This window comes from Rhinolophus hipposideros (genome assembly GCF_964194185.1).
Source record: "Rhinolophus hipposideros genome assembly, chromosome: 14".
NCBI classification, from domain to species: Eukaryota; Metazoa; Chordata; class Mammalia; order Chiroptera; family Rhinolophidae; genus Rhinolophus; species Rhinolophus hipposideros.
Genome location: NC_138060.1, coordinates 29,119,231 through 29,139,327, shown reverse-complemented (window position 1 = coordinate 29,139,327; position 20,097 = coordinate 29,119,231). Strand labels below are relative to the sequence as shown.

Genomic DNA, 20,097 nt, shown 5'->3' with positions numbered 1-20,097 from the left:
GGCTATACCCTATGTCAGAAATGGCTGCTCTGTGATCCCTTAGACCCCTCTTTTGAGTCTGGGCCACCAGTCCAGACCTCTCAGAGGATGTCTCTTTTCTTACCGGAAGACCTCAGATTGGATCATCCCATTCCATCAGAGAAGTCTAGTACAGCTGACACTCTCAATGGTGGCGATCAGAATCTCAGTCCCTTCCCCATAGGAAACTCCTCGGCCCCTATGAAAATGTGCATACTTTTTCTGCCCAGATCACTCTGAACACAAGAAGCATTTGACAGGGTTTGTCTCTCTCAGGCCACATCAGGCTCTATTCACTAGGTCACTGGAGAATTTACATAAATAAAAGGGCCCACATCAGGGGCTCTTCCTGAACACAAATCTGCCCCAAAGTGATTTGTTGGGAACATCTAGGTAGAGAAACAACTTTGCTAAAAAATATGTTTATTCTGCTGGACGCACCTGCAACATGCATGCAAAAGTGCTTTAAGACAGAAGAAGACCTGAGAATTCCAGGTCTGCAATATGGTGGACTCTGTGAGCCATACTCAGAGAAAGAGCAAGAATGCTGGGAACTACAGCACAAATATTCTTTTACATTCCCAGCTGAACTCACGAAAACAGAAAGGGATGTCTCCTGGACCCAGAAATAAAGAAGAACTCAAAGCCAGAGAGGCGAACATGTTAGCTACATTATGGCTGCTTTGGGGGATCTTAGTTTTTGTTTGTGTGTTTCCTTTTTATTGAGGTATAATTAGCATATAGTAAAGTGTACAATACTTGAATGTATTGTAGAGCTTAACAAATTTTTACATGTGCACACAACCATGTCATCTCCACCCAGATCAGGATATAGAATATTTCCACAAAAGGCTCCCGCATGCCTCCCTTCAGTCAATATCAGCCCTGAAGGGTAACCACCAGTCTGACTCATCACCAAAGATCAGTTCTGCCTGTTCTAGAAGTGTATAAGAATGGAATCATACAATAGCTATCCTTTATTGTCTGGTTTCTATTACTCAATAGCATGTCCATTCACCCATGGCATTGCATGTATCAGCAATTTGTTCTTTTGCATTACTACACAGTATTCCACTGTAAACCTCTACTACTATTCATCAATTCCACTGTTGATGGGTATTTGGGTTGTAATTATTATGAATAAAGCTACTTCGGACACTCTTGCATATGTATTCTGGTGGACACATGCGGGGCTTGGGTTTTAATGGTCCTCTGCGGATACTACGAGATGAGACTATCAGCCTAAGCAAAGTAAGGGAATGAAGCTTAGAAGCCCGCATGAAGCCAAGACTACCAAAGGACTATACTCTTGGTGATAACATAGACAGCGGGGTGGGGAGGAGGGGAATCTATTCCTAAGTACAGGGAGAAAAGAGGATACCTGTGTGCCTCTGTCTGAGATCTGGGTAGGGGAGAAGAATTTATAATCGCAGACCCATACCTCACATTGCTTCAAAGTTAAATTTTACACTATCAGTATAATCCAAAAAACTTCAGGCTGATAAATTATCATAGAAATTTATCACAACCTGGTGATATCCCTAGGGCCCCTGACAGAAGAGAATGAAAAACCACTGCAGAAGGACACAATTTCATTCCACACTGTGGATGATTCCAACAGATAAATCTTCACTGAAGATAAGCTCAAAGTTAAAAAGTAAATGAGGAATCAACCCACCTTGAGTGAGAGTCAGCAAACATACACAATTTAAAGGGGAAAAAAGATGCTTATACTCACAAGTATTTCAGATAATAGGACAACAAAATAGAGATTATAAACAAATGTGTTTAAAATAATAACCCAAAATAAAAGAACTGGGATAATAAGAGGAGAACAAGGCACTATGAATAAGGCAACATTTTTAAATAAGCAAATGGAATTCCTAGGCATTAAAAATGTACACTAAAAATCACAGAATTGTATACTTTTAATTGGTAAAATGTATGGTATGTAAACCACATGTCAATAAAGCTTTTTAAAAAATTCAATTATTAAAATAATGTTTAAAATACTAGACAAAGCTGAACAGAGAAGTAATAAACTGGAAGATGACCTGGAGGAAATTCCAGAGACTCAGCACAAAGAGAAAAAAGACGTAAAAATATGAAAGAGTCTTTAAGAGAGACAAGGATACATGACAATGTCCAGCTATGTCTAATAGGATTTCCAGAAGAAGAAGACAGAGTGAATGAAGGACATAGTATTTAAAGGAATTACAAGAAATAGTGGACGAGAATTTTCCAGAACTGATGAAGACATCGCTTCTCAGATTTAAGAACAATAATGAGTATGAAGAAAAATAAATCCAAACAAATCTAAACCTAGCATCTAAATCTAAACCTTGCTAAACATCATAGCAAAACTACAGAACACCTAAGACAGAGAAAATCTTACAGGCAGCAAAAGGATGAATTTCCAACAAAATAATAACAATTAGACTTCACGGTAACAGATTTCCTACAAAATAATAACTAGTACAACATCAACAATAGCATCAACAAAAGTTGCATGCAAGATATCTTTAAAATGCTGAGAGAATACAACTGTCAACCTATAACACTATACTCAGCTAGACTAGTATTCACAGTGAGGTTGTTTCAAACAAATAAGGACTAAGATTTCCGCATCAGACCCAACTTGAAATAACAACTAAAGGTGCAGGCAATTAAACAGAAAGAAGATACAAAAAGTAATTATGTTTATTATGTTTTTCCCTTATTATTGTAATGTTTTATATTTAAGATTAAACACGTGTATATGCAGAGAAAGAGACAGCATGAGAATGAGCCATGCATGAAATACATGCTGATTTTTCGGGTTGTCCATTTGGGGAACCTGTCCCCTTCCAGGCCAGACACTGATAATTAAACATATCATGGTAAAGGGCTGTGGCTTCAGAGACAATAAACAGACAGGTGAGTGAGGTGGGGGAGAATCAGGATCAAGCCAAGTCACTTTAAGGTGCAGAGAAACAAAAGCAAGTAAGAATAGGGACGGAGCCAGATATCACTAAGCAGCAGCTGCTGGGATGGGGGATATGGAAAAGAACAGGCTACAAGCAATGGATTGGACCATCATTCATGAATCCCTCCACTCTCATAGAATGATGATGACAAAGAAGCCTGAGAGCTAGAGGCAGATGGCCATTGGGATAAACCACAGATGAATGGGGCTGGGGGAGGCACTGTCCCTGCTGTCCCTGAGGCATCTGAGACACCAGTCCTTAGTTGAAAAGCAGCCAGAATCCCTCCCAGATTCCAGAAGAGAGGTCAGGCTGCACACTGGTTGTTGAGAGCTTGCGCTGGCCTGCTGGGATGAAGCTAGGAAAAGGCCGATCCAATAATGAGAACTTACCTCTCCCTCTAACAAGAAAATCATATCTAACTAAGAAGAAACTATGGAACCATTTCCTAGGACCAGAAGCACTTTTAAAACGAAGATGCTATCTGTAAAATGATAAGAAAACTAAATATTCAAGTTTTTGAAGTAAGCACAGAGCTTTTGGTTAGCCGGTGGATTAACAGAGGTGAAGGTCCTAAGACAAGACATAACCACAGTGCACTGTGTGTAGGTACTAGATGCTCTTGGGTGTGTTATTTTCATGTTACAGAGCTTATCTTTACTCACTTAATGATAACCAGCTATTTGTATAGATGTCTAAGTGTGAAACGTTTAAGAAAATTGTGGAATGTCATAAAACTTGATAAGAGTAGGAAATACTCACGGTTCATTAATTGCATTTATGACTTATCATAAATTGAGATGTTGAAATGTTAACTCAAAATGAGCATTTTAAAATTCTTTTCCTGCCTCTCTGGGTTTTCCAAACCATAAAATCCCAGCAGTCTTCGTTTTTGCAATGGGCCATTATAATTTGTGATTTTCCTTCTGAAGAAGTTTATAATAAGTTTAAACAAAATTAAAAGTGCTTCCACTATTTTCTAGATCTAAACACAAGCAGAACTTTTAAAATATCTCCTTCTTCTTACTATTATACCACTTGCATTGGGCTAGACTTGAATTTTTTTAATACAGCTCTAGACCAGGCGTCTTCAAGCATGAGATCTCTTCCTGCATCTCTACTCCATCTTGTGGGGTCGGTGTGATCAGGTGGAGGTCCTGGGTAGAAGGCCAACTCCGAGTGATGGTGGGAGAGGAAGATAGGTGGCCAGGGCAAGAAGCTTCTGAGGGCATCCATCCATCACACCTCTCCATACAGCCTCTCTCCCCTACTACTACCTGGTTTCCCCTACACCAGGAAACAAGTTTTCATTTTCATTCCATGATCAGAGAAGGTAGTGATTTAAATTCATATATTAAATTATTCATTGAGGGCAAATTGTGATGAAGTTAGGGGAGGAAGAATGGAGCACTCAATCTGTAAAGACGCCAAATAAAACACATTGCTACTGAATGTTGTGTTTTCCCAAAATTCAAATGTTAAACCCCAACCCACAATGTCGTGGTATTCGGAGGTGGGGCCTTTGGTGGCGAGGATGGAGCCCTCATGAATGGGATTAGTGCCTCTGTGAAAGGGATCTTAGAGACCTCTTCCCCCTCTCCTACCACATGAGAACACAGTGAGAAGGCAGCCATTTACGAACCAGTAAGCAGCTCCTCACCAGACACCAAATCTGCCAACCTTGATCTTGGGCTTCTAGCTCCAGAACTATGAGAAATACATTTCTGTTGCTTATAAGCCCCCCCAGTCTATGGTATTCTGTTATAATAGCCTGATGGACCAAGACACATATGCATTTTCTTTTATCAGTCCCCACAAGCCTATGAGGCAGGCAGTATTAATATTCCCCTTTTACAGACGAGGACCCCAAAGCCTAGAAACATTCAGTGACTCTCTCTAGGTCCCACAGCTAGTAAAGAAATAGTAGGGATTTGAAGCCAGGCAGCGTGAATCCAGTTGGCTCTTAGCCACCATGCTCAGACCCTGAGAAATGGCATAAGAAATAGCACATGCAAACTGGGTGTACAAGTGCTGAGAAGGTGCAAGGGGAGTGAGCTGTTCCGGAGGGCTTTCTCAATCACCTGTACCTACATTCTGTGTGTTTCCACACCCCCGACCCCCAACTCCAAAATGCTTCTCATACATTTTCACTTGAATGTCACTGAATTTACAAGCATGGAGGTCACGTATTAGTTTGTTTGCCTCGCCTGAGTTTCCTGAGAAGTGGCTCTTCCTCACCCCACCCACATGCACTGGAAGACCTCTGCCCCACCCCACAGAATAGGAAGTCATAAGGTAAGGTGGGGTTCTTTCCTTTTTCTTGGTTTCACTGTTGAAGTCCAAAACTGCGGGGGAGAGGCAATAAAGTCCCCCCACATTCTAATTCAGGAAGTCCCCAGCCCTCCTCACAGTGCTTTCAGAGGGGTGTTTCAGTTCCACGACTCACCTCACCCTGGCCACTCCTACTCACCCCCAGTCAGGGAAAAAAGAGAAACAAATGAGGAGTGTGGGTCCCTCAGCTTTTGGAGGCACACAGTGACCAGAGAGAGAGGCTAATCCTCCCAGCTTGTGAGTTCGTCTCCCACACTGACACTGCAGAGAAGGGAGAATTTTCCTCTACTCTTCTAGGTTCTTTCAGCTGGTCTAATAATCAAATCTACATGAGACAGATTAACGGAGCAAATAACCAAATTTAATTACATACATACATATGGGGACCTCACATACATGAGACAGCACCCCCACATACATGAGAGGTTCAGAGACAAAAGGTAAAATGAGGTCTATGTGACATCCGGAGCTAAGGATGAGGGAAGGCACCTGCGGTTTCAATGGGGAAGAAGGTTATTCACAGGACGATAAGAACAGATGTTCAGTAATTAGGAGTTTTCCCTGCCCTATAGATAGGTCATAAAAAGTTATTTCTGGTAATAACTGTTATTACGGGCAAGGCCCCCAATTTAAAATCTTGGGCCCACAGGGTCTCGATTACCTTCAGCTCAAAATAATCCACACGCCAAAGTAGCACATCTTGGAGAGGCCTGTTCAGAACCCTTTCAAGACTAAGAAAGGAGACAGTATTAGGAGTAGAGATCAAAGCAGCAGACCTCTTCAGGGAAGGGCTGTGAGGTGAGCTGCCTTGGCAGGGTCTCGGGGTTGGTGGCGGAAGCTGTCATGAGCCAGGAAGCTGTGCAGCAAGGCAGTCCCATAGGCCTCCCCAAAAATCTCAGTGATGCAGCCCCCGAGACATCCTGCATGTGGGTGCTCTTCACACAGAGGTGCTCATAGCCAGTTGTGTTGCTGGGAGAAGCAGTACCGACCAACAGGGAGGCCTGCAGTCTTCCCACCAAATGAGGAGACAGGTGCCCGCTCATTCCCCACCAGAGAAGCCAGAGCTTAGAACAGAGAAGAAAGGCAGACATGATGGCCGATGGCACAGCCACTCCCCCCAAAACATATTTAGACACACAGCTCTGGGAGGAAGGGAGAGTTTAGAATCAGACATGAGATTGCATTTTGAAGTGACTAGGAATAAGACACTCCTAATATCTAGAAGTACCTGAAAAGTTGTATAATCTAGTCGAGGTATCGATGAGGGGGACATCTCTGCCATCTGGGAAGAAGGGGAGGTCCACATAGTACAGCTGGTGGGCAGGTATTAGAGAAAGTTGTTTTTATACCCCCATGGCTGAAATCTGTGATGTCCTCTTCACACCCACCAGGATGATTCGAATCGAAAAGTCATATAGTAACAAGTGTTACAGAGGATGTGGACGAATCAGAACACTCCTTAGTTATTGGTGGGAATGGAAAATGGTACAGCCACTTTGGAAAACAGTGTGACAGATTGTCAAAGAGTTAAACATACAGTTACCCTTTGACCCAGAAATTCCACTCCTAGGTGTATGATGCCCAAGAGAAGGAAAACGTGTGTACACAAAAATTTGAATGCAAGTACTCATAGAAGCATTATTCATAATAGCCAAAAGTGAAAACAACCCTAATGTCCATTAACTAATGAATTTGGATAAATGTGATATATTCGTATAATGGAATATTACTCAGCCATTAAAAAGGAATGAAGTACTGATGCTGCAACATGGCTGAACCTTGGAAAGATTATATTAAGTGCAAGAAGCCAGGCACCAAAGGTCACATATCATATGATTCCATATGTAGGAAATGTCCAGAATGGGTAAATCGGCAGAGATAGAAAGTAGAACAGTAATTCCCGACAGCTAGAGGAGTTGAAAGGTAACAGCTACAGGGTGCAGTTTCTTTTGGGGACGATGAAACTGTTCTAAAGTTGGGGTGATGCTTTAACGACTCTGAACACAGCGAAAACTGTTGATTTGTACACTTCAAATGAGTAAATGATATGGTATGTGAATTATGTCCCCACTAAGCTGTTACCAGAAAGAAAAGCAAAAAAGAAAAAAGAAATGGTGACGTAAGAAAAGACAACAACCAGATAAAAACAGAGAAGCCATTCAGCAGATGGACAGATCTAGCCTCGATGTCACACTGAGGGTGCCCTGACGTCCTCATGGGTACCCCTGCCCCCTGGCAGAGTGCCCTGGCCATGGGGATAGCATAGCCCTGGAGGTGTACCCCCAGGGCTGGGGGCACCTGGCTCTCAGAAACCAAGATGCAGGAGAATATGAGAGCTTTCGGCAGCTGGGTGTCCTCCCTCTGAGCCTCAGCTCTATTACCTACATGCCAGGCTCCGTGGGCACCAGCAGGATCAAGCTCGTTAGACACGCAGACTCTCAGGCCACACCCCAGAACTACTGAACGAGAATCTGTGTTTTATTAAAGCCTGGCAAGCACTGGCTTATACTGCGGAAATAACAATATCGCCTTCAAAAGGATTTTGTGAAGCTCCTTGTTGACAGTAATCACTATCATTTATCCGACACCCTCTGTATGCTAGATACTGGGATAATATAGAGTGCCTAGTTTAGTGCCTGCACACAGTAGGTGTTCAATGTGTGGCAGTTCCTGTTTAAAAGAGCCTAACTTGGGAGGGGGAAAGGTCCTGAACGCGGGAATCAGACATGCTCGGTCTTCACACTAACTCTACTCCTCTGCACGTTGAGACCTTGGGTAAGTTACTTAACTCGCTGATCTGTAAGTGGGCTTACCTCACAGGGTGGTCATGAAGATTAAGCAAGAAAACACGTCCAGTGGCTACCCCACACCTAGCAGCACTGAGCAGAAGTTCAGTCATTTCCTCCTTTCCCCACAACCAGATCGCAGGATATCTTTGTGGAAGAGACCCAACCATTTGAATCATGCTGTCTTGCTCCCGGCCCTACCTCTCTCTATTATTCGTTTATGCATTCGTGAGCAAATGCTTCCTAAGCACCTACTATGTGGCAGGCTCTGTGCGAGGAGCACAGGCATGGCAGCAGCGGCCCCTGAGCTCATGAAACCCAATCTAGCCTTGTAGAGAGAGTAAAACAGACCTGTTTACCCACCTGCTTTGAGAGCTGTAGAAGTAAAGCCCATTGTCTCTCAGCAGCTATCTGAGCCAATTAGCAACTAACTCCCAACTCTAATGTGCTTTCACACTGTGAAAAAAGCACTTTTTCAAAGGGGGCAGAAGACATAAATTAGTATAATAATGCAATTAAAATGCATTTTCCTTTCGCTTAGGTACTCATTTTTACATCTTGACAAAATACATCTTTCCTTAAAGGTATTTAAGGAGATTCAAAAAGGCTGTTGAGATGACCAAGAAATGCCCCAAACCACAGACACAGATGCCCTACCCTGCAGGCCAGATGCTGGTCCACACCTACAGAAAGCTCTCCCCCTGAGGCTCCACCAGGGCCCTTGGGCAGGATTTCCCCAGACCAGGTCACTGGCCCTCTCTGTCATGTGTTCATTCATTCGCTCAACAATATTTTGTCTGTATGTCCTCCATGTCTGGCACTAGGAATAAGCAGGATGGATAGGACACAGTACCTACCTCAAGGGAACTGTCTAGGAGGAAAGCAGCCAAGCAAAAGAGAGTAGGCCCCAGGCCCAAGTGCTGTGACAGATGGATGCAGAGAAGGGGTCCCTCCAGCTAGGGCATGTTGTGGGAGAGGGAAGGGCAGGCAGAATGCGCTTTCTGTAGGTGCCCCTTGAGCTAAGTCCCCAAAGATGGGGGATAAGAGAAGAGGTTCTCTGGAGTGGGTCCTCAGTGTGACCAGCAAAGACAAAAGGCATGAAATGTGGGAAAGCACAGTGCGTGAAGAGCTTTAAGCCATTTGTGATTAGGAGGCAGAGAGTGAGAGAAAAGGCCAAAGAAAAGCAGGGACTCCAAACACGCACCAGACCAGAGAGTCTGGGCAGGGCTAAGGCATGAGGGCTGTGCCCTTTGCCCTAAGAACCTTAGGCACCGGACTTGTTACCATATGCGGAGAGGATGGGGGGTGGGGGGGGGTAGGAAGGAGGAGGTGAGAAGACACAAAGGAATGAGAAGATGAGGTCATCTTTAGGAAAAGGTGGAGCTACCAGACTGGCCAGAACTGGATTCTACTGGCCAGGAGCAGATCCAGGATGCGGTCCATCCCCTCGAGGTGAACTTTAGCTAATGATAATGGATTCAAATATTATTAGTATGGCAGGAGAAAATCTCCACCCTGTGTTGCCATGACGGTTCTGACAAGGGCCCCCCGGTTAAAGACAAGGGAATCCCACCTCCCCGTGGGAAGGAGTGGTCAGCAAAGACCCGCCCTGGGAACACCTGTGACACCACCTCCAAATATTTCACACCCTCATTTGAATATAATCCTAAGTTTCTCTGTTCTTCAGTGCAGTTGTTCTCCTTCTGGGCCTGTCCACTCCTGCGTTTTCGAAGAGTCTTCTCTTTCTTTTAATAAATCCCTGCTTGCTCAGCTCGCTTGGCTCTGATTGCGTGGTTTAATTTGGTACATCCTGGGATTCCCTCCTGTGACGTTTACCAAGAACCCCCCTTCTCCAGTAACAGAAGGAGCACCCAGTGGCAGGGGTGGAGAAGCCAGAAGCCCAGAAATCACAGGATGAAGCCAGACAACCACACTGCCAAGGACACAGCGGAGTCCCTGCCCTTCAGAAAGTGCGGACTGGTATCCTGAGTTACTAGGTGGGGGTTGCCATCTGCTGGCAAGATTTCTTCAATACAGCTGGTTCCACCAGTGTTCGAAGACAGAAGAGCTTTGAAAAACATAACAGGCACAGGCAACGTCCCTGAAGTTACAAAAGACCAAATTAGCGTAGCCCTTATAGAAAGACTATTTATAATTAGAGTTTCATTCAAAACCCAGAGAAAAGAGCATCGTATGAGAGTCATGGGTTCAAATTCCATGTCTGCCATTTTGTACGTTAAAAAAAAAAATCATTTCACCTCTTTTACCTATGCACAAAGTGAAGATAACATCTACCTCACAGTTGTTGATGGGAATAAAAGATATCAAGTGTGAAAAGAAACATCCAGCAGGTATCGGGTTAGGATGGAGGAAAACCACATCCTGCCCCTCCTCCTCCTCCTTCGATTATATAAAAGTAATGTCTAATATATAAGACATTATATAAGTAATGTCTAATTTGTAGGATTAACATAAAAATACAAAATAGATTTAAAATACTGAATAAAGATGGATGTGAGCTGAATGAAGGTGATTAAGATTTAGGAGGAAAGATGAGAAATTGTTTACCTTTTTTTATATTTCATAAGCAATAACAAAGACCTATGTATGCTTCACTTATATAACCAAAATGGACCAAGAACCAGGGAGCAGAAGGCAGACACTGCTCGCAAACCCAGAGCCCATCTAGTAAAGGGGAGACCAGGTCCCACAGAAGCCTGCCCAACAAGTATAGTAACATTTCTTCCAATTCTTCCCCCAAAGGGACCTCCAGCCATTTATCCAAGTAGCAGAACGTGGGGATAAGGGGGAAACCCAGACCTTTTGAGCACTGTTGTATACAAAATGACATTGATACCAAGATGCCCAAAATGCCAGGTAGAATGATAGCAAGTAGTGCCACTCTCAAAACGTAAAGGATATATACATTCACCCCTTTCCATGCATTGGTGTAATCCCTGCAAAAGCAGATGGATTACAGTGGGAGATGACAGACTACTATAAACTTTTTTTTTTCAGACTACTATAAACTTAACTATGGGGTAGCCACATTTGCAGCTGCTGTACCAGATTCAGTATCTTTATTAGAACACATGAACACAGCCTCTGGTTCTTGGAACGCAGCTATTGATCCGGGCCCATCAGCAACGATGATCGAATCACTTCCCAGTCACCGGGGATGGACAGCAGCACACATTTAGAAACTTGCCCTTAGACTATATTAACTCTAGCTCTGTTATAATAAAAGCTGAAGGAATCCTGACCATCACAACATCCCAAGGTTGGTCCATCATATTGACAATATCACATTATTCGGCCTGGGAGACTAGAAAGTCACAAGTGCTCTAGATGTCCTAGAAAGATGCATTCATACCAGAGAGTGGGAGATAAACTAACAAAGAGGCAGAGACCTGTTTCATTGGCGATGTTTTCAGGAGTCTGTGGCCTTGAAAATACCAAAACGTCCCCTCCAAAGTGAAGGACAAGTGACTGGCTTGTGCTACCTACCACTAAGAAGAAAACACAAAGCTTACTTCAGGTTTTCGAGATAGTAGAACTGCACTTGGGAACACTGCCTGAGCCATTCCCGGTGATATGGAAGGCTTCCGGTTTTGAGTGGGGCCCGGCACAAGGGGGAGTTTTGCAGTGGACTCAGGCTGCAGTACAAGCAGCCCTACTGCTTGGGCATATGGAGCGGCAGATCCAGTGATGCTAGAAGCAACTGTGGGAGTTAAGGACACTCTGTGGGGTCGCTGACAACCCCAGACCCCTAGGGTTCTGGAGCAGGGCTATGCTGTCCATAGCAGAGAACTATTTGTCATTCAAAAAACAGCATCTGGCACAATACTAGACCCTGGGAGAAAATGAGTGTCTGACCATAGATATCATAAGCAGGGGCCACTGTCAGACCCACCAGATCCTAAGCTCAGGCAAGCACAATTGCAATCTGTCATACAATGAAAACAGTGTGTTTGGAATAGTACACACCTGGCTCAAGTGGGTATGGAGGAGACAAGTAAATGGCGTGAACAAACAGCCCTATGTTTCCTGCCTCTCTTGTACTGATGCCTCACTACCAGGTCACACCTATGGCCCCTTGGCAATTTCTCTACAACCCTTTGACCGAGAAGAAAAAACAGAAATGACCTGATAATGATCAGGTCAGCACAACATGTTGGTGTAAGCTAAAAAAGCGCTGCTGTTACACAGAATAGCCCTGGAAAAGAGTGGTGAGGGAAAATCCTCCCAGTGGGCACAGCGTACAGCACACTTGACCAATCACTTTGTGTGGGGAAAGAAATGGCCTGAGTAAGGATGTATGCAGACTTCTAGATGACATGTGGCTTGACTGTTTGGTCAAGTCCTGGAGGGAGCAAGATTGGAAGACTAGAAACAAGGATGTGTGGGGAAGAGGCACATCATGGATGGAGCTGTGGGAATGGGCTCCTAGAGTGTGGATCTTTGTGTCCCACCCCAGTGTCCCCCAGAAAGCACGTGTGGCAGAAGAAGCAGCACTAAACAAGCAGGTGGACAGGACGAGTCATGCAGTGAATGTCAGTTAGTCTCCGTCTCTGGTCACTTCAATCCTTACTAAGGGGCCCGTGACTGAGTGGCTATTGATGATGGCCTGAGGTGATGGGCTCCCTCTCACCAAGGCCGATGAGGCAACTGCCACGACAGAACGCCTGACTGTCAGAAGGACAGAGCAGTTCTGAGCCCTTGATATGATTTTGAAGGACAGAAGCAGCTGGCAAGATGCTCCGTGATGTTAGATCTCTTTTACCCTAAATGGGGCAACAATTCATTCTCACCAAAAGTGATACAAAATCTGACTTTGCGGTCTCTGCTCAGAGTGCATTTGCCAGCATTATCTACATGCCACAGATTATCTGCTTCTGGGGGAACCAATCCCAAAGGCAGTTAACAAATCAAAAAGTTGGTTCTTTGAACGATCAGATAAAATACACAAAATTCTAGCAAGATTAGACTACTAAAGGAGAAGGAACAAATAAACAATATTGCAAGTAAAAAAGAGGAAACTGTGGATGCCGATGAGATTCAAAAGAACTAAGATAAATAACTGGAGAAGGGGAAACTCTGCTTTACAAGAGAGCACCAACGAATAAATACAGAAGGGATGAAGGTGTTAGAAAAACCACTATTTTATAACCATCGTAGTATTGACAGCTGCAGGCAAGACTCAATAATGAACGCTAAAACCCCCATGTGAAAGCTTGATAAGGAACGGGATATTTCCCCCATTTCAAAGTACCGCCCACTTATTTAAGACAGAAAGTAAAACAGTAACTTTACAGTGAAGAACATTGTTGGCTATCACCTCAACCAAATGATCAAAGTTAGTATCACAAATCATCATCGGTTGATGTATGACGTTATGCACTAGAAGCACACAATATTTTGTAGTATTCCTACCAAAAAAATGAATAACTCAAACCTAGCCATGAGGAAACATGAGACAAATTCAACAGGAGAGACATTTACAGAACGACTATCCTATACTCTCTGAAATGTAAATGTCGTGAAAGACGGAGGAGTCTCTAGTGGACTATTCCAAATTAAAAGAAATCTAAGAACAATGACAACAAAATGCAACCTTAAATTGATTGGGTCATGGGCCAGAAAAAATGCTATAGAGTTATTATTGGGACAACTAGCAAAAGTGACATTATCCATATTAGATAATGTCAAATTGTCTAACACTTAGATAAATATTAAATTTCCCGACTTCATTAAATGTCCTGTGGTTATGTAAGAAAGTGCCCTTATTCATAGGAAATAAATAATGAAGTACTATGGTTGGAAAGTATGATATCTGCAGCTTACTCTCAGAGTCAGGAGGGAAAAAGATTTAAAAAAGGAGAGAAAGAGACAAATGATAAAATAAATATGGAAAAATATTAACAGTGGGTAAGTCTAAGTAAAAGCTGTAGTTCTTTAGTATAATTCTTACAATTTTTCTGTATGTTTTGAAGAATAGAATGGAGAAATAAAATGGAGTCACTATAATCAAGCTGCTAAATTGCTAAAAAAAAATTCATTATTTATTTCTAGCCAAAGCCTCCATATTCTTTTTTGTTTGTTTGATAGTTTGAAATTATTTCAAAATAAACTTTTTTTAAAAACTTTAAGAATAAATAAGAAAATATTGTGAACAATATTATACCAATAAATTTTAAAATACAAATGAAATGAATAAATTCACAGAAAAATCCAACCTGATAAAACTGAGTTAGCTAGCAAATGTAAATACATTTATAATCATTAAAGAAATTAAGTCAGTAGTTTAAAATCTTCCCCAAAATTAAATACTAGGCAAGACGAGATGGATTTATAGATGAGTTCTACCAAACTTCAAAGGAATCGATATTTCAAACTCCCCACATTTATTCTTTGAAGTGATTGTAAGCTTGCCATCGAAAGCACCCATGGATAAAATAATCAAGTACCCATCTCACTCATTAACAAAGACACAAAAATCATAAATAAATACTAGCAAATTTAATCCAGCCATTTATGAAAAACATATTCATTACCAGGTTGAGTTTATCCTAGGAATTCAAAGTATGTTTAATGTTAGAAAAGTTATTAATATAATCAATCAAATTAACATATTAAAAGACAAATATAATACATTGAAAGGGAGCAGAGTTTGCCACCCCTAAATATGCTTTTGGGGATACTGATTATTTTAAGCTGGTTATTTGAAACACAAGACTCAGGAAAAACCTTTAACCTTCCCCCTAACTGCTTAGAATTTAGATAAAGGACCTGCTCCAGGAAGGGAGCTATCATCATAGATAACAATAGTTTAATATGAACTAGTATGTGATGGACACAGAAACCTAGCAAGGCCCATTTAATCAAAGTCCTCTCTGTGTCCCATTGTTAAAGATGGCCCAGCAAACATTTATTTACCAAACATTTGCTTTTTTTATTTCCATGGGAATTGCCTTCCTCCCCTTTGAAGTCCCAAACCACTACCCCTCCACTTTCTCCTTAGCTCAAGATGGCGGATAAACCTCAACTGCCCAATTTGTCTTCCTTCCCATATTATTATGAAACCCTCATATGTACATACACAATTAAATTTGATTATGTTCTCCTGATGATCATTTTAATTCTTTAACCAGCCAGGGGAATAGGGGAAAGACAAAACTCCCCCTGCCTCCACCACATGTTTTTCTTATATTTTCAAAAATGAATAAGGAATTCCTGTATAATCAAGAATCTGGCTGGCCTTTGTCCCTGGTTCCTGGGAAGTAGCCTCTAAACCCTTAGAAGGTCCCAGATGCTAGGACTGTCCTTGTTATTATTGATGAGCCCCTCAGACCACCCCCGAGTTGATGCTAACAAAATGACTCATTGTTGGGTCACTAGATGGTCCATCTCAGGAGGTGACTGAGTGTGGGGGCTGGCTACCCAGAAAGACCAACTACGTAATTAGAGGGTTGAAGCTTTGAGCCAGGTGATATCAACCCAACTTCCAGGGAGGGGGGAACTAGAGATTTTATTCAATCACGTGGCAAATGATTTAATCAATCGTGCTACTTAATGAAATCCCCCGAAAAAACTCAATGATCTGGAGTGAGTTTCCCTCCTTGGCAACACTCTGTGCATATCATTACCTATCAATGCGCTGGGTGGGTGACTCCGCAGGGAGAGGACACTGCAAGCTTCCCATTTGGGACCCTCCCAGGCCTCACCTTATCCATCTCTTCTTTTGACCGGTTCTAATTTGGATCCGTTTTGCTGTAATAAAACTGTAATTGTTAGTATAACACTTTCCTAAGTTCTATGAGTCACACTGGCAAATTATCAAACCTATGGGGGTAGTGTGAACCCCCAAATCTGTAGCTAGTTCTTCAGAAGTGAGGTGGCCCTGGAAACTTCCGAGCATGTGGCTGGTATCTGAAGTGAGGCCAGTCTGTGGAGCACCATACTCTTAACCCATGAAGTTTGGCCTTACTCTGGGTAATAAGTGTGAGAAGTCATTGCAGCAATGAACAGATAAACCAAAACCTACCAATAAACGGTCATGTAAAGGGGGAAGAAGAGAAAAGATGAGCTGGAACAGAGCAGAAGCTAGACTTCTCTGAATGTACCTTATTTTATGATGTTAAAAACAACAGGCCCAAAATAGAGTCACTTATGCAAAGCCCCATGTCACCAAACCAAGACTTAATTACAATTTTGGCTCTCTCAGATAACAGACTCAAAATGGAGTCGTTTGCGGTAGGCCCCACCAAGACTTACTACCTAACCTAATTGCAATGTCAGCCTCTCCCAGACTGGAATTTTAGAACAATCTGTCTGGAATTTCCTGGTCAGCATGAGTGAGGTAATCTGCCTGATAAGATCCCCTGCTTTCCCCTAAGGAAAAATGACCCTGCCTAAAATAATCCTCCCTTTTCATTTTCTTGTCCTACCCTGTTTCCGCTTACGAAAGCCTTCCTTTTTACATTCCTTGAAACACCCTTCTATTTACTAGAAGGGACTGCTCAATTCATGAATCATTCAACAAAACCAACTAGATCTTTACATTTACTCAGTTGAATTTTTGTTCTTTAACAGCCTAACCAACACTAATAAGATAATCTGCCTGACAGACCCCTGCAGTTTCCTAAAGGAAAATAACCTTGCAATAACCAACCCACTTTTTTGCCTCGTATAACTTCCTTGTTCTTGATCCCTTTTGCCTACAAAAGTCTTTCATTTTGTACAGTACCTTGAATCTCCTTTCTATCTGCTAGATTGGATGCTGCCCAATTTATGAATCATTGAATAAGGCCAGTAAGATCTTTAAAATTTACTCAGTTGAATTTTTTTTAACAATCGTTTGACTTTGGAATCATGTAATTGTTTTACATAATTAAAACACAAAATTGAATAAAAAAAAAGAAATCCTTAAAACTTAAAACCTAAAACAAAGCAACCTAACGCTATATCACATTAGTAGCATAACCACACAGAATTATTTCAAATGACTTTAAACACAGTATTTGGACTGTATGTCTCTAGGAGGATAGATAGATCATAAGCTAAAAAGAAAAAAAATCAAAGAAATCAAAACTGCATTCAGAGATCTTGTTGTCAATTGTAACATTGGTGTTGTTGTTTTGAAAAGAGGTAGGATCAATAAATGCGCCGCTGACCCCAAGATTATGGTCTCTAAATATTATTACGCTTTAAAAGGAACCAAAGTTCTTTGGAAAAATGACTTGTCCCACATTTGGGGAAGGAAATACACAAAAAGAGCCTGGTACATCTTGTCATAACAGAAATCAAAGAACTTATCAAAGGCTGCTTAGGAACATGTCAATAGCACATTAGAACCAAGCAAAAGGAGCTCCCACTGGCCAAAGATGGGATAATGTGCACATAAAAAATAATGATTTAATAGATTGAGACACACCAAATATGTGAAAACATACTTTAGAAAATACAGCAAATATATTTTAAAATGTATTGATGTATGATAATTTATAAGCCATCATTGGATGTCTCTGAAGGTTACTAGGGAACCAACTTGTTCTGAAAATTGATACGTAGAAGGAAAAAATCAGGCATTTATCCTGCCTTTCCTATTCAGACTATTTTTCAGGGTAACCAAATAATTGGTGTAAGTTCTTCTTTATAGAGAAGAACCACAGCTAATAAATGCAGGAAGAGTTAATGACTTAGAAAGATCACTATTTTGCAATCTCTAATGAAATAGGATATAAATAATCAACAATGGCTATCAAAAGCATTGGGGGAAAGGTGGAGGGGAAACATTACAATGGATGGATTAGGCTGCCACCACCTGAACCAGCTCGCTAAAAGTGAGACCACCACATATTATGTATCTTCTGATGTGATATTACAGTAAGTATGCAGTCCCACCGACCGAGACATTTTGCTAAATAAGTAAATTTTAAATAAATAAATTGCCAATACATTTAAATTTTTAAATATTTTTTTAAAAAGAAAAGCCTAAATCTGATCAAGTCTCTGGTTCTAATTACCAATTTTCAAAAAATACCAGGGATGGAATAACATGTAAAATAACAGTTCAAAAATTAAATCAGGTAAATACAGAAGGCAAGAAATTCTATACTACAAATGCCTTCTTTTCTTCATCAAACTAATAATATTTTTTAAAAGAGAAAGCTTCATTATAGACTAAAAGAGATTTAAGAAACATACTAACTAAAGGAAATGTAGGCACCTCTTTACATCCTAGTTCAAATAACCCAACAGTAAAAATACAATGCTTTGGAATAATTGAACAGACTGGATGTTAGGTGACATTAAGTAATTATTATTTGTGGGGGAAGTAACCGTGAGTATTGTGGCCCTGCATCTTAAAAGTTCTTATCTCTTAGAGGTACACACTACTTTACAAATTAAATAATATGATGCCTAGGAATTACTTTCAACTACTTAAAAATAAAAAAATGTGGAGGAAGAGACAGTACAAGAATGGCAGGAAATCGACCATTGTTGAAGTTGGGTGATGGGTCATGAAGAGTCCTTATAACATTCTCTCTCCTCGGGAGTATGTTTGAAAATCTCTAATAAAAATTTAAAGATAAGCATGTGATAACCTTACGAGATGCAGAAAAAGCTCATTTGATCACATTCAACATCCATTCATAATTGCTATTCTTAGCCAACTAGGAACAGGAGGAAATTTATTTAATATGATAAAGTATGCCAATTAAAACCTACAGCAAATATTACAGTTAATAATGAAACAGAAGCATTTTTTTAAAATCAGGAATGAAGTAAGGATTCCCTTACTAACACCACTTCTCAGCAACATTAATTAGAGAACCTAATCAGTATAATGAGTCAAAAGAAAGAAATAACAGACATAAGAATTTGGAAAGAAAAAAATAAAGAGTTCATTTTCTCAAGTGAAATGATTGTGTACATAGAAAACTCAAAATGACAATAAACAAATTATTAGTATAATTCTCAATATAATTAATTGTTTAGCAAAAGAATGATAAAGAGAACAGTCAGAATGTTATTTACCCCAGTGAGTAGAGAGAGGATTCAACTGGAAAACAACCTGGGTAGCTTATGAAAGCACCAGCAATGTTCTACTAAGACAGACGGTGGAGAGAAGACTGTTTACTATTCCATACACCTTATAATATGTGTAGTGTTTGTGTGATTTTGTTTGTATGATATGCTACATCAGAAAAAATTAAAAGCAAATAAAAAATAATAGATTCCCTATTTCTGGAGTTTCAAAAGCATAAAGCATAGGGCCCCATCTGTTAGAGATGTTGCAGAGGTAATTCTTTTCGGGGGGGGGGGGGGGGGAATCATAACTTGCTTTTGAATGTCATTTGCCATTTTCAAAAGTTCTCTAACAACCATCATCTCACTAGATGGTTGCCAGGTGGCAGTGTTAACGTAAGGTTGCCAAATATTCAGATGTTTATCCAAAAGCAGGAAATAAACTTTTCATGTATTTTGAGACCCTGGAGGCAGCAACACTATGAAGGCCAAACAAAAGCCATCTCTCTATAGGCCACCAGGCCGTGACCTCTATTCTAGACTCTCAGTCTTGGAAGTAGCCTTTGAGCCTGCGTGGGTAGGTGGGGCTTGAGTCCTCCAGTACACCCCACAACTCCCCATTCTACTCACATCCTGCCATCTTCACTCTTCTCCGTTTCCTGCCTGGTCCAGCGGGTGGCTGAGTTTGTGGACCCCTCTTCAGAGTCTGACATCGGTAGGAATCTGCCTGTATTTCTCTCAATTGACCGTCAGAGGGCAGGCATGGAAAATAGGAGAAGAAAACCATCGCCTTCGCTGCTATTGGCACTTTCGACGCAAGGAATCCAGAGATAAACCACGAAAGTGATTTTCCTCGTTTATCTGAACTTAGAAGTATACTGCAAGCGGAAGGTCTGAGAGTGGGAACGCTCATGCCTCGCTGGAGCTGACCCAAGTCCGGGGCGACAGTTTGAAGTGGGGCCACTGTA

The 20,097-nt window shown here is 41.4% G+C and overlaps 1 long non-coding RNA gene across 1 annotated transcript in view; it reads right to left on the bottom strand.

The window, feature by feature from the left end:
• Positions 1 to 19,867, bottom strand: part of LOC308507412 — a 134,651-nt gene extending 114,784 nt beyond the window's left edge. The window contains exon 1 of the long non-coding RNA XR_013994877.1: positions 19,760 to 19,867. This is a non-coding gene — a long non-coding RNA (uncharacterized lncRNA). The remainder of the gene's footprint in view (positions 1 to 19,759) is intronic.
• Between the last annotated feature and the right edge of the window lie 230 nt (positions 19,868 to 20,097).